Consider the following 27,763-nt stretch of genomic DNA (forward strand, 5'->3'; position numbering starts at 1 on the left):
TTCTTTTATTAACCATTAAATAAAATCCAAGGCCTGCAGACTGGGGAATCGAACCCTGTACCACAATGCATATTAGCTTTGCAGGTCTCGCCTCTTAACCCGCTCGGCTACCGTGGTGCCAAGATAAAACTATATGTGTTAAGTAATGTGTATACGGAGTTCAGGAAAAATCCAAAGAGCCATTTTCTAGAAGAATGACTTCTTATTAAAGAGTTTTAATAACAAATATAACACTACTAAATTGGTGCACAAGACATAGAGGACTTCTACGTATAACTTTCAATTAACTTCGTAAATAGAACAAATGTTTTTAATTGAAACATTTTTCTGGGAATTAGTTAATTGACATTTTGAGGTGCAAATTAAAATTTTCTTTAAATTCAGTAACCCAAGTATTGTATTAAAGTTATTTTGATTTCCAACATGGATTCTAAAAAATAAAATTAAGCCTTACATCATCTGGATTGAATGAAATCGATTGAATAGATTTTTTGAAAGTAGTTTTGCATTTAAATTTAACAGAAGTTCGATTGATTTTCTACCGTTGTTGTTGCTGTTTTTGGTTTTATGTTGTTTATTTTTAAAAGTTATTTTTGTTTAAGTTTTTGTCCGAGAATTTTCCTAATGGAAGTAAATGGCGCAGGCCATTAAAGGATCAACTTTGGCGGGGAAGGAGTTGATGGGTGACCTGGAACGAGAACGCGAGCGACAACCAACCTTCTGTCATCGCTGTTCCGTTCAGCATTGTAAGCAGTTAATCCTGCTTACTTATGCTTGGTTTGCCAGCATTAAAAAATAAAAATAAAATATATAATCGGCTGGAATTGTAGTGAAGTTGCTTAAATACTTTGCTTACAAAATTGGAAGTCTATTGCACTTCCAAGACAAATGAAGCAGACCATTGAAAACATTTTCCTATAACTTAGAATTCTTACTGAAAGTGATCGTCATCTTCAACATTATACATCTTCATTACAATAAAAGATTGCCAGCTCACTAAGAGCATTAGACATAGTGATAGTTGTTCTAGCTGTAATCCAAACTGGGCAGGCTGGATGTTAAAAGAGGTCTAAGGAGCGTCTTGTAGAGCAGTACAGTGCCAGCAGTGTTTAGAGCGGTTTGTTTCTGTTGATTAGTGGGTATAACTGTTTCAGTCGAGTGTATGCAGCTTGTTGCAGTTTTGTTGTTGATGTACAGTCTGCAGGTCTTTCAGTCAGTGTGTTGCTAGCTGTAACCTCCAGACTGGGCAGGCTGGATGTTAAAAGAGGTCTGAGGAGTGTCTTGGTAGAGCAGTACAGTGCCAGCAGTGTTTAGAGCGGTGTGTTTCTGTTAATTAGTGGGTGTAACTGTTTCAGTCGAGTGTATGCTTGTTGTTGATGTGCAGTCTGCAGGTAAGTTTATCAAGAATTGCGGCTAAGGTAGCGCACTCCTTGATCCTTTTGTCTTCAAGGACTTTTTCTGGTTGTTGAGTTTTAATCATCTCAGTCACACATATCATGCCAAATACCAAACAGAATCAGAAGAAATCAGAACAAAACTTGAACAAAAACTTTTTGATTGGCTATATAGCTATAATGATGGGAAGTTGAAGGCCATGATGAACTTAGCACAACTTCAGCAAAAAGTTATGGGACTAATTAGTCGCACTGCCGAATATGGCTTGCAATACACTCTCAGCTTCCCTATTTCAACTTCTTTCAACAAGCCTTCTGGAGCAACTTTTCTATTTCTAATTTATTATATATCCTGTTCGGAACTTACTGCCGCAGAAATATAAAAATTAATAAATGAAATGAAATAATTGCAAAAATCTTTTAAAGTAGCTCCGATTTCTCCTCCAACAATCGGTTGTTGAAAACATTCTCCAGTACTAATTTTCTCGGGCCAATGTGATAATGCAATTAATTTAACAAAACTGGAACTTATTAAAGCCAAGTTTTTGACTTTATTTATTGTATAAATTAATTATTTATAAATTTATTATGTATAAATTAATATGGGCTAAGACGACAAAACTTGCAATACAAATAAAATACATTACTGCAAATATTACGCCCTGATTCACTCGATTGCTGCTGAAATAGTCTGCTAATTAGCCTCAAGGGAATTTGGAGTCAATTAAGTGAATTATTTAAATATTGTGTTAATCTCTCACAATTTTGATATTCTCACTTTTACAATATAGCTTTGGTAAATATGAAGATGCTACATTATTGTTGATGGCTCTTTTCGCGGCCACTTCAGTCAACGTTTAGGGAGTTCTTGGGATGTGACAGGAGTTTAGCAGCACGATTTGGCCTAAGTTAGTTTACGTGGCGTGATAATGTGATTCATGGAAATTTTTTGTGATAGTAAAGGTGTAGGTATTTGATGTGAGGAATATTTAAACTGGTGCGAAGGGTTAAATTAAGTACAACATCAGGGTACTGGATTTTTTTATTATTTTTTTTGGAATTTGAGCGTTTAGTAAATCCCTAACAATTCCGTAAGCCCAGATAAGTCTCCCATGAAAGTAATGTAAGCGCCTGTTTATTCAGAAGGGGCTTAACGTCCAACTACCAATTAGTTGTCTAGAACGGGGTGGGACGGAAGCTCATACTTTGCTATAAACAATTTTTTTTTCTAACAAATAAAAAGTAGTCATACGCGGGATTCGAACCGGTGATCTCCAACACACAAAGCCACGCTCTTGACCACTAGACCATCACTCGCCCCAATAAGTCTTATTGTTTGTCTTGTATATAAGAATTCTATTGGTGATTTTGATCGTTCTTCCAGTTGCCTTAAGAGAATTTCGTATGATCTGTTTTGTTTCTTGATTCGCTTGTCTAGAACGGAGGATCCTGAACATTCTCCTGTACTTTGACACTGTCTGCTGATGGTATAGTGGGGGGACACGTCCTGCGGAGTAAGCAGTAAAAGTTTAATTGGTGAATTAAATTTTATTTTTCTTCCGGAAATAACACATTAACCCAAAAAAAAAAAAAAAAAAACAACAGTTCCGCCTTTAATGTCAGACCAAAATTGCCCTCTTTTTGTCAAAAACTAATTGTTGATCCTTTACATCATTTGCTTTTATATTGCTGGAATAATTCTATTTTTTGCGTAAAACTATTTTATACTTTGCAGTTAGTGAAACTTTGAAATATTTGCTAAAATATTGACAGTTTTGCGAAACTTAAATTCTTTGTAGATTAAATTAAAGTTGCTTGAATCAGTTAAATATTTGTAAGAATAAAATGATAATGTGTAAATTAAAATGAAAAAAGTACTTAGGACAGTTGTATAAGAGTTGATCATCAAAAACTGCATGAAAAATTGTAACGTTGAAAAACAATGATTTAAACAATAACGTTGATAATTTTGATAGTTTAGAGGTTTTTTGACCGTTGTTGATTGATGATTTTAGGGAATATTGAGATGCGGCCATTAAATTTAAACACAAATTTTGTTTCTTCATGCCAACGTTTCGGTAAAAACCTTCTTCAGATTATAGTAAAATTTGTGGAGTTTAATGTTAAGCTAAATCATCATAAATGAATCATTTACCGAAACGTTGGTATAATGATGGAGAGCGTATATTTGGGCAAATCATTTTATTTTTCTACTAATCCAACCCATCTCTACTGATACTGGTTGAGCATTTTGATGTCCCAATCTCCCTATTCTAGAGCTCCTAAATTTGCTAGAATTTAAATAATTATATTGTTAAATTCAATTTTTTCTTCTGTTTTTAGGTAAGTCCTGAAACTGCTGCATGTCGTCCTAATGAATTTTTCTATTACAATATGTAAGTATTGTTTCTATTGTTATTTGCAACTTCGTTAGTCTACTTAAAAATCGATAATTTTTCCTTAGTGTTCCATTCTTTGCTATGCGAAAACAACGCTAGTACAGACAACACCAACACTCACAAAATACATTTAACTGATATTAAGTGGTAGTTAATGTTTGTAAAAACGTTAAACAGTTTCTTTTTTTTTTATAAGACTCTATATTTTTGTTAAAATTTTCACTAAAATGCTTGTACGGTTAAATAATTCTTAAGCAAAATATTGTAGAGTTTTGTTGACAGCGTGAATTCAAAGATCTGTCATTGCTTCAGAAGCGCCTGTCGGGCATCTATTTTATTCAATTTGCACATCAAATAGACACCTAACTGAAGAGGAAACGTCAATAATATAAAGAAAATGAATCTGGCCAAACTCTTTCTTATTTCTTGGGTCTAATTTTGGTTTATATAAAGAATTTCACAGACTCCTGTTCAATTTATCTACTCTTCTTAAAATTAGTGACTTCAGTAAGAGTTTTCTTTCCGTATATCTTGGATCTACGAGGGTCGTTTGAGAAGTCCGTGCAAAAATAAAAACTACTTAATTTTTGGGGGTAAACCTTTTTTATTTTTCAACATAGTCTCCTTTTAGGCTTATACACTTCGTCCAACGCTGCTCAAGTTTGTTGATCCCTTCCGAATAATAGGATTTGTCCAAGTCTGAAAAATAGCCATTCGTTTCTGCAATCACCTCCTCGTTTGAATAAAATCTTTTTCCCGCCAGCCATTTCTTCATATTGGGGAACAAATAGTAGTCCGAGGGAGCCAAGTCTGGAGAATAGGGGGGATGTGAAACGAGTTGGAACCCTATTTCCATTAATTTTGCGACCACAACTGCTGGGGTGTGAGCTGGTGCGTTGTCGTGATGGAAAAGGACTTTTTTGTGGGCCAATCGTGGGCGTTTTTCTTGCAGCTCGGTTTTCAAACGGTCCAATAACGATGAATAATATGCACCTGTAATAGTTTTACTCTTTTCCAGATGAGGATTATTCCTTGCGAATCCCAAAAGACAGTCGCCATAATCTTTCCGGCCGAAGGAACGGTCTTCGCCTTTTTTGGCGCAGATTACCCCTTGGTAACCCATTGTTTAGATTGTTCTTTGGTCTCAGGAGTGTAGTGATGTATCCATGTTTCATCCACAGTGACGAAACGACGCATAAAGTCCTGCGGATTCTTCTGGAACAGCTGCAAACCGTCCTTGCAACACTTCACACGATTTCGTTTTTGGTCAAGCGTGAGCAATCGCGGCACCCATCTTGCGGATAGCTTTGTCATGTCCAAATGTTGATGCAAAATATTATGTACCCGTTCATTCGAGATGCCCACAGCACTAGCAATCTCATGCACCTTCACTCTTCTGTCATCAATCACCATATCATGGATTTTATCAATGATTTCTGTAGTAGTAACCTCAACAGGGCGTCCAGAACGTCAGCGTCACTTGTGCCTATATGGCCACTCCGAAAATTTTGAAACCACTTATAAACTGTTCTAATCGAAGGTGCAGAGTCACCATAATGTTTATCAAGCTTCTCTTTAGTCTCCTGAGGCGTTTTGCCTTTCATAAAGTTATGAAATTCTTTTTCGTCCATTTTTTGAAAATCACTCGACTTCCTCGATTCAAACGAATGCCAAACAAAAAGAAATAGACCGATCTGGCTAAAACTTGGTGTGTGTTCTTCCAAGAGATGCTACTAACTAAACATAACCTCGATACGGGCCAGTAGTGCTATCTCTCTGACTTTGCACGGACTTTTCAAACGACCCTCGTACTTCCGCCTAAGGCCGAATCCAATCCTCTCGTTCTACTGGCGCTCAACTTTAAATCATGAATATCCGACTTAAAAAGACTAGCGAAAGCCTTATCTCAAGATACTGGCAATAATAATAATGATAGAACTTTGTTTATAAAATAATAATATCAGAAAACGCCGTATACACATTACTTAACACATATATTTTTATCTTGGCACCACGGTAGCCGAGAGGTTAGAGGCGAGACCAGTAAAGCTAATATGTATTGTAGTACTGGGTTCGATTCCTCGGTCTTAGGCCTTGGATTTTATTTAATGCTTAATAAAAGAAATTTACTGTAAAGTATGTTGCCTCCATTCTTGATACCAAATTTGGCAGTTGGACCTAAAGCTCGCCGGAAAAAAATAGCCATTATTTTTACTTTACGAATATACAAGGTACTCATTTTAAGACGGCTCAAATGTATTTCATGCTTAAACTAATGATCTCAGCAAAAAATGGTAGAAGAAAAATTTTGTTGCCCGTCACCTCTAGTTTCAGAATATGTGACTTGATTTTTAGATTCCTGATCGCGTCCAAAAGTAAGAGTTTGCAGTTGACCCCCATTTTCATATGAACAGTTTTAAAGAGTATAAAAAGTTACGAAATAAACCGGAAACCGCAATTTGATATATTTAAAATTAAAGGTGCTAGGCCATTTCAAAATCTGGTATTTATTAATCATATTTCAATTTTTTAACTTGTTATCAAAGAGAAAGAAGAGCACGCGATAGGTCATTTTTATGTACTTTTTCATCCCCTTTCTACTAAAAATATTGCCAAGGCAGTAAAGCTAGTATTTTTCTTAATATCGGGGAATAAGTCGTTTTCCCGTGTGATTTGCTAAGCAATAGTCAAATGTTAAGAGCTTTAGATGTTCACAAGCATAGACAAAATGGCTACAAAATAATTTCACATCTGTTACAAACAAGAAGGTTTAATAATTATTTGGTAATTTTGGGAAATTTGCGTTTAATTACCAACAAAAAATTGGAAATCTCCTGCCACATATTTAAGTGATAAATATCTTTCATGTAAAGGATCAAACTTAATCCTTAAATTTATCAAATAATGCACTTTACGCAGCTTGTGCAGCATGTACTACGCCTTCAAAGGTGCCTCCTCAGATACAGAGAGCAGTTGATAACCTCCTAGCTAACCTTGCTTGCGAGCAACGTTTCGACAAATATATTGCCTTTTTTCAGGGCGTGGCTATGTGGGTTGGTTTAATTACAGAAAAACTGTATAGCTAGTAAAAAATTAAATTTAGTGAAATGTTTGCAGAAAGAGAGCTACTATAAAAAAATAATAAAAAGTAAGCGCGACTAAATGGAGGGTTAATAAAAGTACGCAGTAAGTAACATTAACTAACGAAAGTAATTGCACATTCTATGGCTTCTTGAAACCTGATTAAAACATTGCCGAAATAAATAACAATTTGTTAAATTTCTTACGGCTAGTAATAAAAGTGAACGTTAAGCATTAATAATGGTGTTCTATAATGTGGTTACTTCGGAGGAATCACAGTATATCTTGCACATACACCAATCTTAACTTCACAATACACACTTGTGTACAATGTGTTAGGCTAAGTCGTAATTAATGCCATTTACTTCTAAACTTTGGCATAACTGGGTTCTTTAAAGTTAAAAGAGCCACGCTTAGTTATTAAATAGTATATTAACTGAATTCATAATTATTATACTTCACTAATTAATTTGAAGTCAGCTTGGAGGAGTAATTATAATTAATGTTTGTACTATAGCTAGCTAGCAAACAGAGATATAATTCCATTCCACCAGTACTCGTATACAACTGAAAGTTGGGTATTTATGGGGAAAAGTTAATTTCTGAATCGAGCCAATCAAACGGCGCTTCCTCAGTTTGCTAGAATGTCTGTTAAGGTACACAATAAGCGAGCGAACGAGCACATATTCTAACCACATTACAGATCGAAGCCTCCACCAATTCTTCCCCTACATTTTCCGTGCCTTAGTGAAAATTTATAGGAATGCTCGTTAGATAGGTGTAAACAGATGTAATTAAAAGACAGTGGTGTTCTTAGAATGTTAAACCGTGGTGGTAGGCCGGCCTAAATTTTGCATGGCCATTCTAGCCAGTTGTGAATTCAAAATGCTTTGGTATTTTCACAATGGTCCTAACAATTAATTAAAGGTTACTTTTTTAATTTGATTTTATTATTTAATTAAGTTAATGATAGTTCGCTTTCATGTTGTCGACTCGTGTTGTAGGAATTAGCTATAATTATTCAAATTTTTCCTTCATTTTTTCAAAAAGAAAGTCAAAGAAAGATCCATCGTATTTGTATTATCTACAGTCGACCTTGTTTATTAGTTGCCAGCTCTTTAAAACACCTTTTTCTGCTTAAACTAACCAAATTTTTTCAGTTTTCCTTTCGCTTTTTCAAAAACGAAGTCAAAGAAAGATCCATCGTAGTTGTATTATCTACAGTCGACCTTGTTTATTAGTTGCCAGCTCTTTAAAACACCTTTTTCTGCTTAAACTAACCAAATTTTTTCAGTTTTCCTTTCGCTTTTTCAAAAAGGAAGTCAAAGAAAGATCCATCGTAGTTGTATTATCTACACTCGACCTTGTTTATCAGTTGCCAGCTCTTTAAAACACCTCTTTCTGCTTCGTCTAACCAAATATTTCCAGTTTTCCTTTTGTTTTTTCAAAAAGAAAGTCAAAATAAGATCCATCGTAGTTGTATTATCTACACTCGACCTTGTTTATTAGTTGCCAGCTCTTTAAAACACCTTTTTCAGCTTAAACTAACCAAATTTTTTCAGTTTTCCTTTCGCTTTTTCAAAAAGGAAGTCAAAGAAAGATCCATCGTAGTTGTATTATCTACACTCGACCTTATTTATTAGTTGCCAGCTCTTTAAAACACCTCTTTCTGCTTCGTCTAACCAAATATTTCCAGTTTTCCTTTTGTTTTTTCAAAAAGAAAGTCAAAATAAGATCCATCGTAGTTGTATTATCTACACTCGACCTTGTTTATTAGTTGCCAGCTCTTTAAAACACCTTTTTCAGCTTAAACTAACAAAAATTTTTCAGTTTTCCTTTCGTTTTTTTCAAAAAGAAAGTCAAAATAAGATCTAACGTAGTTGTATCATCTACACTCGACCATTTTTATCACTTCTAAAAACCTTTTACCAGCTGGAACTAGCTAAAACTTTCCAAGTTTCCCTTAATTGTTTACATTGTATGTCGAAAAAGAACCATTTTCATTTTCTGCAACGAGAGAACACTGTCCGGAGGCGGGCAGTGTACTGAAAAAAAAGCTCTAGGCAACAATAACCTCTTGTTGTTGACGAGCCTTAAATTAATTGTAAAAAATCAGTTTAAAAAAGTGCCACTTTGATCCAGTAGTTATTTTCCACATTTGTCGCTTATTAATTAAAGTACAATGAACAGAAATAGAACTTTAGAGAAATGCTTCTAACCATCCGCTTTCTCAGAACAGTCCTTAATCGAATTCGCCAGGAAAAACATAACAAATAAACGTTTTAGATGTAGTTTTATTAAAAAATATTGCCAATTAAAAATCTTTTAAGACAGTTTTTGAGGATGGCTTACGCTAATATTTTAAGATTTCATTTCGATGTATTGTACCGTAATGCAGGCTATATATAACTGTTATGAAATATTAAAACTTTTAGAAATACACAGTTCGAATAATAAAATGAAAAATTGTGAGAATTGCAGTTAGCAAACACCATGGTAATGTTCACCCCAGATGTTTTAGGGTTCGACTTTTAAGGAGCCAGCCCTAGAGTGGGGAATACAGGAGCTAGAAGTGAAGGCAATAAGACGGATAATTACTGTAACGATGGCTAGTTAGCTTAGAAAGCCAACCCGCCAACCCTTTAATGAATTTTACTACATAATTAATGTAGATTACGTGTTTAACGTGCGAAGTTGTTTCTAATGGGAGTCTTCAAGCCACTAGTTACTTTACGTTCCACGAGGAACTTGGTTATATTTATTTATTTATACAACTAATTTAGCCTTCATAGGGTATACAGTTGGAGTTAGACCTCGACAAATACAAAAAATAAATAAGTAAAAGTTATATATACGAGGGTCGTTTGAAAAGTCCGTGCAAAGTCAGAGAGATAGCATATCGATATCCACTGGCGCGTATCGAGGTTATGTTTAGTTAGTAGCATCTCTTGGAAGAACACACACCAAGTTTCAGCCAGATCGGTCTATTTTTTTGTGTTTGGCATTCGTTTGAATCGAGGAAGTCGAGTGATTTTTAAAAAATGGACGAAAAAGAATTTCGTGTGTTGATTAAACACTACTTTATGAAAGGCAAAACGCCTCAGGAGACTAAAGAGAAGCTTGATAAACATTATGGTGACTCTGCACCTTCGATTAGAACAGTTTATAAGTGGTTTCAAAATTTTCGGAGTGGCCATATGGGCACAAGTGACGCTGAACGTTCTGAACGCCCTGTTGAGGTTACTACTCCAGAAATCATTGATAAAATCCATGATATGGTGATGGATGACAGAAGAGTGAAGGTGCGTGAGATTGCTAGTACTATGGGCATCTCGAATGAACGGGTACATAATATTTTGCATCAACATTTGGACATGACAAAGCTATCCGCAAGATGGGTGCCGCGATTGCTCACGCTTGACCAAAAACGAAATCGTGTGAAGTGTTGCAAGGACGGTTTGCAGCTGTTCCAGAAGAATCCGCAGGACTTTAAGCGTCGTTTCGTCACTGTGGATGAAACATGGATACATCACTACACTCCTGAGACCAAAGAACAATCTAAACAATGGGTTACCAAGGGGGAATCTGCGCCAAAAAAGGCGAAGACCGTTCCTTCGGCCGGAAAGATTATGGCGACTGTCTTTTGGGATTCGCAAGGAATAATCCTCATCGACTATCTGGAAAAGAGTAAAACTATTACAGGTGCATATTATTCATTGTTATTGGACCGTTTGAAAACCGAGCTGCAAGAAAAACGCCCACGATTGGCCCACAAAAAAGTCCTTTTCCATCACGACAACGCACCAGCTTACACCTCAGCAGTTGTGGTCGCAAAATTAATGGAAATAGGGTTCCAACTCGTTTCACATCCCCCCTATTCTCCAGACTTGGCTCCCTCGGACTACTATTTGTTCCCCAATATGAAGAAATGGCTGGCGGGAAAAAGATTTTATTCAAACGAGGAGGTGATTGCAGAAACGAATGGCTATTTTGCAGACTTGGACAAATCCTATTATTCGGAAGGGATCAACAAACTAGAGCAGCGTTGGACGAAGTGTATAAGCCTAAAAGGAGACTATTTTGAAAAATAAAAAAGGTTTACCCCAAAAAATTAAGTAGTTTTTATTTTTGCACGGACTTTTCAAACGACCCTCGTAATTAATAAAAATAAGAAAAACTAGAAAATAATAAAATTTAAATTGTAACATAAGAAATTAATCTCAAAAGGCAAAAGATAAACAAAAAGACACAATGGTACCAACAATACAAAAAATAAACAAAATAAAAAATACTACAGTGACCCTAATAAAAAACAAAAAACAATAATTTGAATCTTCCTAATTAATAAAAAATAAAAGAGTAGTAAAAAAAATAAATAAAATGATACTTAGAAAAACTTTAAATATTATCAAAAAAATACTTCTAAATTTAAAAATATTTAAACAGAAAATAAAGACATCATTCAACTTACTGAGATGATCTGGCTCCGAAAAAAGAAAAAAGATTTATAAAAATTTCATCAAAACTATCCACAGCGCCACAATATTTTTGAATAAGTGGATCCTCTCTATGATGAAAGGGTAGGGTACCTTGCGATGGCATGAGCAATGTCAATCAGGTTCGTTCAACGATTACAGTTGACATATCTTATCACTATTAAAGTCAAATCTTTGCCGATTGAAATACAGGGTGTACACGGAGGAGTGGTCAAAGCTTCGGGAGGTGATTCAGCAGCTCGAATGCAACAAAAAAAAAAATCTTCTATTTACTCTCTGTGCTCCTTAGGGGTACAGGAGGATCTCTACCATTTCCTAGCTATCTGTCCTACTTTTGGTGAGCTCCGACTCCGGATCATGGCTAGTTCTAGTCTTTCTGGCCATATTGTCAACTTGCTGTCCACCTTGGATAATCTTTCGCTGATTACTTTTGCCAGGAGTGCCTGGAATTTAGGATAAACAATAGAAAGCTTAAAATTTAGATGTCTTTTTCTTTAATTTTCATGAAGTTTCATGATCTATTTAGTTCTTTTGTAAAAGCTCTAGAGTTTGGTTTGCTGCTCTTCTTTGACTCTCCATTCTATTTCAATCCTCAACTTCTTCTGATTCATGTCCTTCTATCCTTACTTTGTTTTTCTTTCTTACTATTTCTTTCTTTATCTAAAAGCTAACTCCTGTGGACTGCTATAAGCCTTGCAATTACCTAGTTATAAATTTTGTATTTCGTATAATTATTATTTTTTATTATAAAAATAAAGGATTAAGTTTCTATTTCCGCTCAATTCATAATCCTCAGTAATAGGATTTATTTTTAACACCACTGACCATTAAGATTTCAACCCAATTGCAAACAACCGAGCTTGGAATTTAGCTTACGCTCGTAGTTCACCATTTTACGAGGTGTGGCTATTAAATAACGAGACTGATGCTGCTACAGAAAAACTATGCATGCGCCAAATCTTAACGACCGACAGCTGTGCAGCGTAAAGCCTTCTCTTTTTCGATTGCAGCGTCTCACCTGTGTTTGTAGAGAAATCTGTCTGACCGGAACCGTCGTTTGTGTAAAGAGGTGATAGTTTCGTTTTGCCCGAAAACATGATACCTACACATGTAGTAGAGCAACGAATTGTCGTGAAATTTCACATCAAAACTTGATAAAATCGCTACTGAAACTTATCTTTTATTAAAAGAAGTTTATGGTGATGAATGTTAATTACGTGCGCAAGTTTTTTGGGGGGTTCTAGCGTTTCCAAGATGGCCGAGAAGACGTCGGAGATGATGACCGCCAGGGTCGCCCTTCCACGTCCAAAACGGATGAAAATATCGGATTATAATTAATCAACATTACTACCGGTGAGTAGGTTGCTCAACTCCATGAAAGAGTAAGGAAAAAAAAAAACGACCCGATTTGTGGAAGAACCAGTCATGATTCGCCAGACCTGGCCCCATGTGACTTTTATCTGTTCCTCCAAAGTCAACTCTACATTTAAAGGAACACGATTTCAGTCTGTTGAAGCTGTGTGAAAGAAAAAGCGGCACGCGTCATGCAGGAGCTCACAGAAAAAGACTTCCAGGACTGTTTCGAACAATGGTAAATTCGCATGGAGCGTTGTAGGGATAGGGGAGGGGTGTATATTGAAGGTGATAATAACTAAATATGTATTAATTTAAAATAAAATGTTTTTACAGCAATAGACTCGTTATTTAATAACCACACTTCGTATACCTATAGTACGAAGTGACTGATTACACGCCCGATGCACTTGACAATCTACGGATTTATGTTCATTGCCGGAAGGACAGTTGTTCAGTAACCTAGGATACTTGCAGGTAATCCTCAAGGAAAAAGGATAACGATGGGAACTGAGAAGGGGGAATTCCCAAACTGGATACTGGACCAGATGATGGAAGGTGTCTGTGACTAGACAGTGCGAAGGCCGGCCAGCAGTGCATGGATAGACGCGCTTCAATGACCTCAGCTGTTGACGTGCCTTAAATTTAAAATGAAATAAAATTAAAAAAATACAGCGGCATTTTCTGTGGATAAATTTCGACAAAAACCTTAATATCCATCTGGCCAGGGTAGTGGCCTAATTCAACTTGAAAGCTTAGTTCTTTACGAGAAAAGTAAAAGGAAGTTAATAAAAATAAAAAAAAACTTTCAATTATATTAAAATATTCTCATACTTTTATGCACCTTCGTCATCAGTATGTATTTTTTTCGCCATTTTGGAGAGAAGTATAAGCCTTTATTTGGAAATAAAATAATATTAAAGATATCCAGCGTCTGGTAGATATGAACTCAGCCAGTCTCGCATGTCGCGTGTCCCATCTGTACGTCCCATAACTCTAGGCCATAAAGCTTCAGATATGTAATGTTTTAAGAGTAGTAAAAAAGCTGTTGGCCATAGAGCGAACTGTACATTTCTAGTAGATGACGAGAATAGGTACGTATTAAATGGGAATATGCTACGCCTTAAAACATGGTATAGTCTTGCAGTTTTATACTTATTTGAACTGCTAGGGAGGAACATACTTCTAAAATACATAATTAAAACAAGAAAATATCCAAAAAATATTCTTCAAATACCGAACATTTGTGTCATATTTAATTTTGTACATCTTAATTTTGTAAAACGGGACATTACATTAAAATCTAAACTTACAGGAAAGGTTATCCCAGTTTTTCTTCAGAAGCTGCCCGAAAAATAATTTTTGTACAAAAAAAAATAAAATTAAAAATAATTGAATGCGAATACACTTCTCGTATACGTATAAGGGTTGATCGTCAAAAAATGCATGAAAAAGTGTAACTTTGAATTGAAAAAAACACCCAACTTTGACAATTTTTTTCTCTTTTTCTATAAAAGATAAAATTCCCAATTTTTTTTTTAAATATAGGGCAAATCCTTCTTTATAAAAGTAATTTTTTTGCAACAACTCAGATCTAATAGATTTCGAGAAATATGTAGCTGAAAATGGGCCCAAACGGCATTTTCAAAAATTCTTGTTCATGTTACCTCTTTTTTGGTAAACAATGTAGCGCCTAAACGCGTGGACCGATTTTCATGAATGAGGAGTCATTCGATTCGAAATTTCATGGTAATTCGTACATTTTAATGAAATTTTACCTTGCGGGGAAGTCTATCCCTCAGGAGCTGCCGCCCAAAAACAATCCTTTTTTTTGTAGAAAAAATAAACAAAATAAATGTATGCGTCCTAAAGACGATCTTTAGTATGAATCCTAAAGATTGTTTAAAGATACTGCTAGGAATTTTTGGGTTATAACCTTGAGAATAATGGTAGAATAACAATAATATATATAAAGGGTGATCATTTTAAGACGGCACAAATGCATTTCATGCTTAATCTGAACAAAAAATGATAGAGGAGTCACCTTTGGAAAGCACAGTACATGCCTCACAAGCTGCGTAAAGTGCATTATTTGATAAATTAAGGAATAAGTTTGATCCTTTACATGAAAGATATTGACCACTTCTTGTTTGTAACAGATGTAAAATTAATTTTTAGCCATTTTGTGTATGCTTGAGAACATCTAAAGCTCTTAGCATTTGATTTTTCTTAGAAAAATCACTCGGAAAACGACTTATTTCCCGATATTAAGAAAAATACTAGCTTTACTGCCTTGGCAATATTTTTAGTAGAAAGGAGATGAAAAAATACATAAAAATGACCTATCGCGAGCACTTCTTTCTCTTTGATAACAAGTTAAAAAATTGAAATATGATTAATAAATATCCAGATTTTGAAATGGCCTAGCACCTTTAATTTTGAAGATATCGAATTGCGGTTTCCGGTTTCTTTCATAACTTTTTATACTCTTTAAAACAGTGCATGTGAAAATGGGGGTCAACCGCGAACCCTCACTTTTGGTAGCGCGTCAGCCGTGTATGCGGGCAGGAATCTAAAAATCAAGTCAAATATTCTGAAACTAGAGGTGACGGGCAACCAATTTTTTCCTTTACCATTTTTTGCTCAGATTAACCGTTTAAGCATGAAATGCATTTGAGCCGTCTTAAAATGAATAACCTGTGTATACAGGATGTATACGGAGGAGTGGTCGAAACTTCGGGAGGTGATTCAGCAGCTCAAATGCAACAAAAAATATTCTATTCACTTTGGCCCGATTCTCAATAGTGTCCAAGATATTTGCATTTTTAACTTTTCCGTCGATATTCCCGTTTTCCACCATAAAAACGGCCGTAACATTTCTATCCTTTATCCTACAACAAATCTGCTTATTCCAATCGAAAAAGCATTAAATTTCCTATAAATCTGTTTGGTACAGAGCCTCAAAACGATTCTTATAGCAATGAAATTTTTACTTGAATGTCTAAAAATTTCGTTCTCGATGATTTTTGTTAAAATTTTCTACTGCATTTTCTCAATTGTTAATGAATCAAGGAATCACATAATTTCAGAAAAATTTGCGCATTTATTGAGCTTCAAGATCATATGGATCATGGATCATATGAAAGATATATGGATCAAAGTTAATTAATTAATAATAATTCAAAAATAAAATGGTTATATTTTTTTGTCCTTTCTCCAAAAATTGATTAGTTTTGAATTATTATTAATTAACTTTGATGGAAAAAAAACCTCCATTATGTCATTCAAATAAGTTGCACCAACAATTGTAGTCAACTACTGCGTTTTATTGCTACTTTATTTTTTACTTCCGTTTTATTAAATAATAATTGTGAAAAACTAAAATGGTTACTTTTTTTTTTTGTTCCTTCTCCAAAAATTGACATTTGAGTAAATTAGTAGTGAAAAGTCAGTTCCCAAAATCGCAGTTTTCTGCATTTACACCCCTCTGTTCGGGGTAGGGTTTTATTAAAAACCAAAAAAATCCAAATGATCTTGAAGCTCAATAAATGCGCAACTTTTTCTTAAATTATGTGATCCCTTGATTCATTAACCATAGAGAAAATGCAGTAGAAAATTTTAACAAAAATCATCGAGAACGAAATTTTTAGACACAAGTAAAAATTTCATTGCTATAAGAATCGTTTTGAGGCTCTGTACCAAACAGATTTATAGGAAATTTAATGCTCTTTCGTATGGAATCAGCAGATTTGTTGTAGGATAAAGGATAGAAAAGCGAAAAACGCGAATATCGACGGAAAAGTTAAAAATGCAAATATCTTGGACACTATTGAGAATCGGGCTAAAGTGAAGAGAATATTTTTTGTTGCATTTGAGCTGCTGAATCACCTCCCGAAGTTTCGACCACTCCTCCGTATACACCCTGTATATTATTGTTATTCCACCATTATTATAACATATTTGAAGGCATGGATTTTATTTTACTTTTTTACGGTTACAATAATTTTACTTACTACAGTAAGAGAAAATAATTAAATAAGATCTAATGACCTGTAAAGCTTGGTAAAGTGTTTCACAAAATGCAAAAGATATTTCAATAATTATATTTGAAGCAATAATGCTCGGTAGAAAATTGCATGGTTTATTATCCGTGTTTTAACCCTAATTTTCTAGTTTGTTGGGAGTTAGTCATTATTAAATGAAGTACTGGAGGAGGCCAGTGGTGTGTGCCGCCTCTAGTGGCCAACAATTTCACTAATGTAATTATCGTTGTTCTCTTAATAACTGGCAACGGGCGTAAACGGTGCTTATCTACTCTCTTCCAAACAGCAGCTAGTTTTTCTTTCACATAATTGCCCAGGGTTGAATGTGATTAACTGCGTCAGTTCAAGGACAGTGTGGTGCCCGTCAAGAATGAATATATATTCATTTATTTCGACAGTTAAATCTGTATTCTCATTGAAAGATTAATGCCAATTTTAGTCATTACTTTTTATTGTTTACCGAGCTTTCGACCTAAGGACTAGAAGTCATCTTCAGGGCTTATGCTAGTAAAAAAATATTGTAATTGTTAGTAGCATAAGCCTTGGAGATGGCATAGTGCAGAGGTCGCCAAAGTGGTCTATATAAACCCCAAGGTGTGGCTATTAAATTATTGCTGTAAAACATTTTATTTTAAATTTATACATATTTAGTTATTATCACCTTCAATGTACACCCCTCACCTATCCCTACAACGCTCCATGCGAATTTACCATTGTTCGAAACAGTTCGAAGTCATTTTCTGTGAGCTCCTGCAAGACGCGTGCCGCTTTTTCTTTCACAGCATCAACGAACTGAAATCTGTGTTCCTTTTAATGCAGATTTGACTTTGGGGGAACAGATAAAAGTCACATGGGGCCAGGTCAGGCGAATAAGGCGGATGGCCTAAAAAACTGGGATATTTTACTTGGCTAGAAACGTCTTGACAGACAATGCAGTGTGAGGCCGGCGCGTTGTCTTGATGGAGAACCCCGTTACTTGTTCTTCCACAAATCGGGTCGTTTTTTTTCCTTACTCTTTCACGGAGTTGAGCAAGCACCACACCGGTAGTAATTTTGGTTAATTATAATCGATATTTTCATCCGTTTTGGACGTGAAAGGGTGCCCCGGGCGGTCATCATCTCCGACGTCTTCTCGGCTATCTTGGAAACGCTTGAACCACTCAAAGACTTGCGCACGTTATAAAACAATCATCGCCATAAACTTCTTTTTAATAAAAGATAAGTTTCAGTAGCGGTTTTACCAAGTTTCATGTCAATTCATTGCTCTACTACATGTGTAGTATCATGTTTTCGGCAAAACGAAACTAACAACTCTTACACAAACGACGGTTCCAGTCAGACAGATTTCTCTACAAACACGTGAGACGCTGCAATCGAAAGAGGAAGGCTTTACGCTGCACAGCTGTCGGTCGTTAGGATTTGGCGAATGCATGGTTCTTCTGTAGCAGCATCAGTCTCGTTATTTAATAATCAGTACGCGTTACGTTGTAATTTAATTTAAGAAGATGTCCTCAATGCTTTAATACATAGTACTCATTGGATAAGCATTCTTGTCATCAGACCATATAATGCTTATCTAAAAACTTAATTTCAGCTCTTTATACAGACAGTGAACAGTTGAATGGAAAGCTTTTTTATGACAATCTTCTTTGAACTCCTGATTTAACTCTGGTATTCATTTGTACTTCTATTGAACTACTCCATGTGACAGAACCTAAGCTGTCCTCTGTCAGGGCCGTGCGGTGCCATTGTAATCTCCAGTAGCCAGGGAAAAGTAGAAGAATAGAATAAATATTTATTATAATAAATATATACAATACATAATATAAATATAGAAGTATAAATGTTAAAAAAAAAAAAAAACATTTCAACCTTCTTAACTAAGTGAAGAAAGAGAAAAGTTAGGTGAGGAGGATTGGAATGCAGGGAAAAAAGGAGAGGAAAAACCTGCAGCTAGTGTTGAGAGTTAGAGTAGGATATGTTTTAGTCTTCTGTGTCTGTATGTTGTAGAAGGATCTGTAGGAGGCTATGTCCGCTGCAGAGTGGATTGGGGTGGCAGTCTAGGATGGTTAGGAGTTTGAGCAAACTGATTTTGGATATAGGAGTGTACGGGAGAAATGGACGCAGTCTCCGTGAAGTGAGTCAATTCTAGTGCGTCATGGAGAGTCTGTTGCGAGTCTGAGAAATTTGTTCTGGGTTATCTGAAGTTGTTTGATGTTGCTACTACAAGTCAGGCTCCAGGCGGAGCAGGCGTAGAGCAACATCGGCCTAATGGCTACTTTGTAAATGAGAAGTTTGTTAGTCCACAGTCATTTTGGAGTCACGTGAGAGTAGAGGAAATAATAGTCGTGCAGTCCAGTTTGCCTGAGTTTACTTTGTCCTGAACGTGCGTAGTGAAAGTCATTTTTTTGTCTAAAGTTAGCCCTAAGTACTTCACGTGGGTAGACCACGGAATGAGAGTGTTATTACAACTGATTTGTCGGTTAAGTGTGGGTCTGCGTTTGGTGAAGAGTATAGCGTTTTGTCTTGTCGTGGTTAATTTTAATTTTCAACTTTGGCTGCAGAATATTGTTAGCCTGTCTATTGCAAGAGTAAGTCTGTTGGTGATGGTGTCCATTCTCCAAGATGACCGTGTAAAAGGGCACGTCATCAGCGTACAAGGCAAGGTTGACATGAGGAGGTTTGGTTAGAGGATTTATGTAGATGATAAACAGAATAGGACCTAGGATGGAACCTTGGGGAACGCCTGCTGCGATTGGATAGGGGTATGAGAAGGCAGAGTTCAGGTGGATGACAGACTTTCTGTTGGAGAAGTAAGAGTGGAGCCAGGGCAAAGGACTAAGATCATCTTGATGGCCTCGCGGTCTTACTGGAGTTCTTCCCAATAGAAGGGCTTAGTTTTTTCAGTTTCAGCTTGATTCTCTCTCTAGCTGTAAACGCGTCTTCAGAGTACATTCTTTCTAAAATTGCTTACATGTAAATTGCTCTGTTAAAGTATTATTATTTGTTTTATTTTTATTTTTTTTTTCAAAAAGTTATTTAAACTTTTCATCATTAAAATTCCTTATATGTAGTAACAACGGAAAGATAAGAGTAAATTCCACGTGAGTAAAACTTAAAAGTTCCTTTTTAGGGCACATTGTAGGCTAGAACGGCGCTGACTTGGTCGGGCGTTACACTAAACCCTTTGCAAAGGTCGTGGCACAGAGGTTGACTCAAGCAAGAATGTTGCTTTACTTTTAAATGGGACGAAGCACAATGGAAGTTAGGGACATAGCTGGGGAAGTCCTGCCACAACCTGGTCGCTCTACAACCAACTCCATCCTTTACGGCAACACATTTCTATGCCTCTCTATCCCTCTTAACTGAATTTAAATAGTTTCTCGCAGAGATTGTTCATTGTCTTTCTCTTACTCGGGGTAAATATCTAGTGTGAACACTCGCATGACTTTCTCTTACAACCGTAACTATAATTTAAAGCAGAAACTTCCAAAACTACAGCAAACGTTTTCTCTGACCTCCATTTTCCAGACAGCAGAACTTCAGCCTAACTAAGCGCTAACATCAACCCAGAAAGTTTGTTTCCAATTTTAATAGTTAAACCTATGTCCCCCCCCCTCAAAAATTCCCCTTGAACTATGTTATACTTTCACTTAACTTTACTAAGAGGAAGTTACGCGATCGTGCCAAGTTTGCCATATTCAGTTTTAGCCCGGAAATATTGGCTTTTAAATTGCCCTTGTGTATGAACTAAATGGTCTTTACAAAATGGTCACAATCAGGCTTAGAAATAGATTTAGAATCTCCCTTTTTTACACACACTTAGATTGCATTTTAAATATATTAGGAAAATAGCAACAATGGAAAAGCGTAGATATCCCAAAATACTGTCGTTTGAGTTGATGAAAAAAACTTGTCTTGCCAGAAATATGATTCCAATTTTAATTTAGCTAATTTTGATTTAGAATGCATAATGAATTTGAATTGTAGATTTAATAAAATTTGTGATAAATTGCAATATAATTTTAAACAGAATTTAGTTATTAATGCTAGAAACTCCTCTTCTGGAAGACTGTACAAGGAGCTGAGCTATGATTTAGGAGAAAATAAGTTTATGAACAATGAGTACTCTCTAGATTAGATCTCCTGGATTATGAAAGCGAGAGGCGAACTTATGTACCTTAATTATAGATTTCTTTAGAGATGGTGAAGGTTCCCTCTGTTCTTTGTGCGATATGTCCTTGCCAGAGAATACTTATCATTTTCTCGCTGAGGGTCCGGCTCTTAAAGAGTTTTGCACTCGCTTTTTCGAAAAAGGAGAGTCTCACAAAAGAGCAGCTAATAACATATCTAAATGGTTATCTTAAATGGAAATCAATTATAAATTTTTGTAAATACGCTTGGAATTTCTGTCATAATTATCTAATTCAATCAAATTCTAATAAATAATGGTATAATACAATATATTCTGTAATATTCTTGTGATTTTTAAATTATAATTAAAGTTAAAAGTAATTTTTGTGATGTTTTAAGTATATTATTGTGGGCAACAATTCCACGGATGGTCTTTTGGACCCAGTGTATGCCTTTTATTTATTCATCATGTTCAAAATGGTTATTTTCTCAGTCTATACTTATGTCAAGATCTACTCGAAACTTCAAAGCTATCAGAACCATAAAATTGTCCTGTACAAAGTAATGGTTCGACCTATTCTTGAGTACTGCTCTGCTTTATGGTCTCCTTATCAGAAAACTTACGTTAACAAGCTTGAGTCACTTCAAAGATGATTCTTTGATTTGGAATTTACTGGTTTGAATACTTTACAGTTTCGTAGAAAAGCTACAAACTTAATATTTATTTTCAAAGTTCTAAATTATAATATTAACTGCCCTGAACTGCTAGCTTGAATATTTTACAGTTTCGTAGAAAAGCTACAAACTTAATATTTATTTTCAAAGTTCTAAATTATAATATTAACTGCCCTGAACTGCTAGCTTGAATATTTTACAGTTTCGTAGAAAAGCTACAAACTTAATATTTATTTTCAAAGTTCTAAATTATAATATTAACTGCCCTGAACTGCTAGCTTGAATATTTTACAGTTTCGTAGAAAAGCTACAAACTTAATATTTATTTTCAAAGTTCTAAATTATAATATTAACTGCCCTGAACTGCTAGCTTGAATATTTTACAGTTTCGTAGAAAAGCTACAAACTTAATATTTATTTTCAAAGTTCTAAATTATAATATTAATTGCCCTGAACTGCTAGCTTGAATATTTTACAGTTTCGTAGAAAAGCTACAAACTTAATATTTATTTTCAAAGTTCTAAATTATAATATTAACTGCCCTGAACTGCTAGCTTGAATATTTTACAGTTTCGTAGAAAAGCTACAAACTTAATATTTATTTTCAAAGTTCTAAATTATAATATTAACTGCCCTGAACTGCTAGCTTGAATATTTTACAGTTTCGTAGAAAAGCTACAAACTTAATATTTATTTTCAAAGTTCTAAATTATAATATTAACTGCCCTGAACTGCTAGCTTGAATATTTTACAGTTTCGTAGAAAAGCTACAAACTTAATATTTATTTTCAAAGTTCTAAATTATAATATTAACTGCCCTGAACTGTTTTCATTCTTAAATTTTCACGTGCCAACAAACAGTACTAGACAAAAACAAGTGTTTTCTAAAAATGTGCCATAATACAAATTCAGTTCTTTACCAAGAATTATGGATCAAGTTAATAATCTACCCTCTGATTTTCATTTATTTAACATTAGCATGATCGAATTGAAATGTTTTTTAAATAACTGATTTTTACAATTATTAGTCACTAAGGAACAATTACATACCAATTAATGATAGTTCTGGTTTTCGACCATTGTTTTGATGACTTTGGGAATATTGAGTTGCTGGTGAGATAAAACAAAATTTGTGTTTGAATTTATTGATTGACCGCACCTCAATTTTGCTAAAATCATTCTAATTAATTGTGCAATCATTAAAATTTATTGATTCAGTTAAGTACTTTAGTTTAACTGCGTCATCAATTAATTATATTCATCAAAAAGCCTGAAACCAATTGTTTTTCTTTTTACTATTGTTGTATTATTAATATATTTTATTTCTATGACAATATATGTATATTATATAAATTAAAACTGTCCGGTAGGACAGTTGTATAAGGGTTGATCGTCAAAAAGTGCACGAAAAAGCGTAACGTTAAAAAACACCCAACTTTGACAATTTTTTTCTCTTTTTCTGTAAAAGATAAAATTCCCAAATTTTCTTTAAAATATAGGGCAAATCCTCCTTTATAACTGTAATTTTTTTGCAACCACCCAGACCTAATAGATTTCGAGAAAAAAGTTGCCGAAAATGAGCAAAAACGGCATTTTCTTCAGAAATTGTTGTTGTTCTTCTTCTTCTTCTTCTTGTTGTTGTTGTTACCTTTTTTGTAAACAACGTAGCGCCTAAACGCGTGAACCGATTTTCATGAATGAGGTGTCATTCGATTCGGAATTTTATGTAGATGTGCCTTTTGGGGGTCTCGACGCTGTACACCGAATGGGAGCCTTTATGTAAGGCCCCCTTCAAAATTATTATTACTAATTACTCTGTAAATCTTAGCCCGATTTTGATAAAATTTGGTAGGATGATGGGGTTAGGGCTCCCTTATGTAACATTAAAGCGACGATCTGCACTTACACTAGTTAAGGGGAAGTATAGCAATCGTTTCAAATTATCGACACGTGAACTGATTTTCATGAATGAAGTGTCATTCGAATCGAAATTTTGTACAGATTTGCACTTTAAAAGTCTCGTCGCTATTCCTCATATGGAGGGGAGTTTGCCCCACCCAAGTAAGGCCGTTTCTAAAACTATTATTACCAATATTTCTATAACGCTTAGTCCGATTTTGATAAAATTTAGCACGAAGAAGTGATTAAAGCTCCTCTACATGGCTGTGAAGTGCCATCATGCTCTTACACCTACTAAGAGGAAGTACTGCAATCGTTAAAATTATCAATGGGTGAACCTATTTACATTAATGAATTGTCGTTCGATTCAAAATCTTTGCCTCTTTGCCTTTTAGGGAGAAGTACTGTAATCGCCCGTTTATTTTTCTTACTCCTCTTAAAAGGAAGGTCTGAAATCGCAGTTTAAATTTGCTTTTTACGTACAAATACCTTCCTATTTTATATAAAAAGGCTTTCTCAAAGAAATTGTTATTGAGGATGGTTTGGGGACCGCAACTATAATCATTCTTTAAAAAAATTTCTCCAGTGGTAGTTACGGTTCCTACTTAACACCTTATCAGGTTATAATGATAGAATTGCTTATTCCAAATTTAAAAAAAACAGTAAAGCAGATATGTAACTTAGCAAAATAGACAAAAATGAAAATCTATCCAAAAGGTACAAAAATCTCCTTAACAAAAACTTACAGTTTAAAAAGTTAAGTATAAGGGTTGATTAAACGCCAAAAGGTACACAAATCAGCGAGTACCCAACATTTCATTCATGCTTAGTTGATATAATTTAAGTAATTTTGCTGCATTAACTTTTCCTTCACATTTTTTAGAATTTATTAGATGTCACAGACCCTTATGCTGGCCATTTTCATCTACAAAATATTTGTTCAAGTAGTACTGTAGATTGACTGTAATATCTAGTTATTTATAATAATCAAACTATTAATTACAGGTTAAAAAGAAAACGTTATAAAAAATAAAAAAAAATTACGAGGCTACAAAATTTAAAAACTTTTCAAAAAAAATGCTCATATCAACATACATCAATAATTTCGATTATTTTATTTTTAATAAAAATCGTCGGTTTAAGTTTATTCTTCGATTAAGGTAACTGTTATTTTATGTAGTAGTCAAACGTTTATAATAATAGGTAATAATTATCTGGCTTTATCGCAAATAATATAGTTTTCTTCAATTACACCTCAATGTAGCTGTTCTTCTATATGTTATGTAATATAAAATAAAGAAAATAAAGATATGCATATTTTTAGGACAGCTAATTATTCCAGTATTTTACCATAAGTAAAATTAGGGAGACTAAATTAAATTACAATTGAGAAATGAATAATTGTTGTTGTATAATGTACTTGTTATTAACTGTGTGTTATTTATGCTCACGAATATTTCGGTAAGACGAATTCAAGTCTGAAATATTGTTTTAAATCCTCCGTGATTCAAATTTAAACAGTAGCCGACTCTAACTTTGTCTTTTTCTACTTTAACATGCATGTATAAGACGTGACGACTTCAGAATAAAGGGCATATTAAAGATAAATCCGAAGAATAATTTGGAATAGAGTTAAAATAAAGTACCTATTTAAAAACGAAGATATAATATACATTTTATCATAATTATAACCAAATAATATTATGAACGAACTGGCCAGCATAAGGGTCTGTGACATCTAATAAATTCTAAAAAATGTGAAGGAAAAGTTAATGCAGCAAAATTACTTAAATTATATCAACTAAGCATGAATGAAATGTTGGGTACTCGCTGATTTGTGTACCTTTTGGCGTTTAATCAACCCTTATACTTAACTTTTTAAACTGTAAGTTTTTGTTAAGGTTATATTATATGTTACTTATTAATTACTTTAAATTATAGTTCATTGTAACTGGGTGATTGTCCGTATTGTAACTAAATAAATAAAAGAATATAGTGACTAAAAACTAAAAAAGAAATCATACAGGGTTCAAGTTCGATATTTCGCTTATGTTTTCAACAAAGGAGACCAAAATTTGTTCCAAAAATTACAAGATCGTAGAAAGTTGTTCAATAGAAAATGCCATTTTGCTCAGTGCTCTTTTCGCTTCTTTTAAAGATATTTTCGAAAATTTAAGGCAAAGATGTACGAGTTGTGGCTATTAAATAACGAGACTATTGCTGTAAAACATTTTATTTTAAATTTATACATATTTAGTTATTATCACCTTCAATATACACCCCTCCACTATCCCTACAACGCTCCATGCGAATTTACCATTGTTCGCAACAGTGCTGGAAGTCTTTTTCTGTCAGCTCCTGCATGACGCGTGCCGCTGTTTCTTTCACAGCTTCAACGGACTGAAATCGTGTTCTTTTTAAGGCAGATTTGACTTTGGGGGAACAGATAAAAGTCACATTGGGGTCAGGTCAGGCGAATAAGGCGGATGGCCTAAAACTGGGATGTTTGTACTAGGCTAGAATCGTCTTGGACAGACAATGCAGTGTAAGCCGGCGCGTTGTCTTGATGGAGAACCCTGTGACTTGTTCTTCCACAAATCGGGTCGTTTTTTTTCCTTACTCTTTTCACGGAGTTGAGCAAGCACCTCACCGGTAGTAATGTTGATTAATTATAATCGATATTTTCATTCGTTTTGGACGTGGAAGGGCGACCCGGGCGGTCATCAACTCCGACGTCTTCTCGGCCATCTTGGAAACGCTAGAACCACTCAAAAAACTTGCGCACGTCATTAACATTCATCGCCATAAACTTCTTTTAATAAAAGATAAGTTTCAGTAGCGGTTTTACCCAAGTTTTGATGTGAAATTTCACGACAATTCATTGCTCTACTACATGTGTAGTATCATGTTTTCGGTAAAACGAAACTAATACCTCCTTACACAAACGACGGTTCCGGTCAGACAGATCTCTCTACAAAACATGGTAGACGCTGCACAATCGAAAGAGAAGGCTTTACACTGCACAGCTGTCGGTAGTTAGGATTTGGCGCATGCATAAATTCTTCTGTAGCAGCATCAGTCTCGTTATTTAATTGCCACATTGTGTTACAAGGCTACAAAGGCCGGTCTAGAGCTTTGGATCTTATGGTTATTATGATGTATTAACAGTATGTTTGCTAGCCTTTTTATCCCTTTCTTTATTATTCGGGGTCTTTTGAGTACTTCAAAATCTGCTTTTGAAAAATGTTTGCGAAAATCCCGAAACGACGATCCTAACAAAAAAAGAAATACTTCTTTAAGTTTTATGATTTCATTTAAATCATTTTTCTGTATTAAACTTTCATTAAAATTATTTAGAATTTATTAGTTTTTACAAAATTGTACGCTGGTTATTCATTGTGATGGCGCACGGGCAGGCCAGGTCATTAGCGACCAATGTTTTTATTATTATACTTAAATTATATAATTAAATTATATTATATAATTAAAGTATTCAGATATTATCACTTACTTACATGAGTAAGAGATAGTTGTAATAGTTAAAATATTAGTATAATTGTCAATGTGACTATAGTATTGTTAATGGGATGGTTGTCAGATGCACTCTGGTGCAATGCTGGCCACAATTCAGTAAGCTGTTCTCTCTCTCCTGTTTAGAATATTTGCCATCTGAGAGTTGAACGTGTCAAATATGGATTTATAGTCCAGAATAGTGAGCATATTAAGCTAGACCTTGTCGTTAATAGTGCAGTAACTAGATAAGAGATTGATTCCACGATATAATGAACAATTAGGCGTTAGGTGTGTTTAAGATGTGTACACAGACGCCTAGGCTAACAGTCTGCTGTGGAGAAGGGTGAAGGGTAATTACTGGATATGCCTGCCTTACCCTGGTTCCTTTATTGATGTTTAGATTACTGGCAAGGAGATATCTCGCTCAGCTTCTCAGCGACGTTTGCGCTTTAAATATATGACAGACAAATTATTATACATAAACGCTGATTCAATGTTCTGTCGAGTAAATTTAACTAATCTGTTATATGCAAATGGCTGAGTTATATTATAAAATTATCTCTTTAAAATGTAGATCAAGTGTGACAAATAGGAAAAACTCCTTCATATTTAAATCGTAATACTGTATTTTGTCAGTGAAGGGATTAGCCGAGTGGTTAGCGAATACTGGATTCCAACGCGAAGATCACGGGTTCGAATCCAGATGTTGGGTCCTTAGAATAGAGTAGAAAATAAATTTATTATCCTGGGACTATTGTCCCCTAAGAATAAAAACA

General features: G+C 34.7%; 1 protein-coding gene across 5 annotated transcripts in view; it reads left to right on the plus strand.

Moving 5' to 3' along the window:
* The window catches only part of LOC141459340 (cell adhesion molecule Dscam2-like), a 524,511-nt gene that overhangs the window by 325,833 nt on the left and 170,915 nt on the right, over positions 1–27,763 (plus strand). The gene's annotated exons all lie outside the window — the stretch shown is intronic.

Source organism: Rhodnius prolixus, unplaced genomic scaffold (assembly GCF_049639745.1).
Source record: "Rhodnius prolixus isolate KJV_2025 unplaced genomic scaffold, Rpr scaffold_11, whole genome shotgun sequence".
Classification (NCBI taxonomy): domain Eukaryota; kingdom Metazoa; phylum Arthropoda; class Insecta; order Hemiptera; family Reduviidae; genus Rhodnius; species Rhodnius prolixus.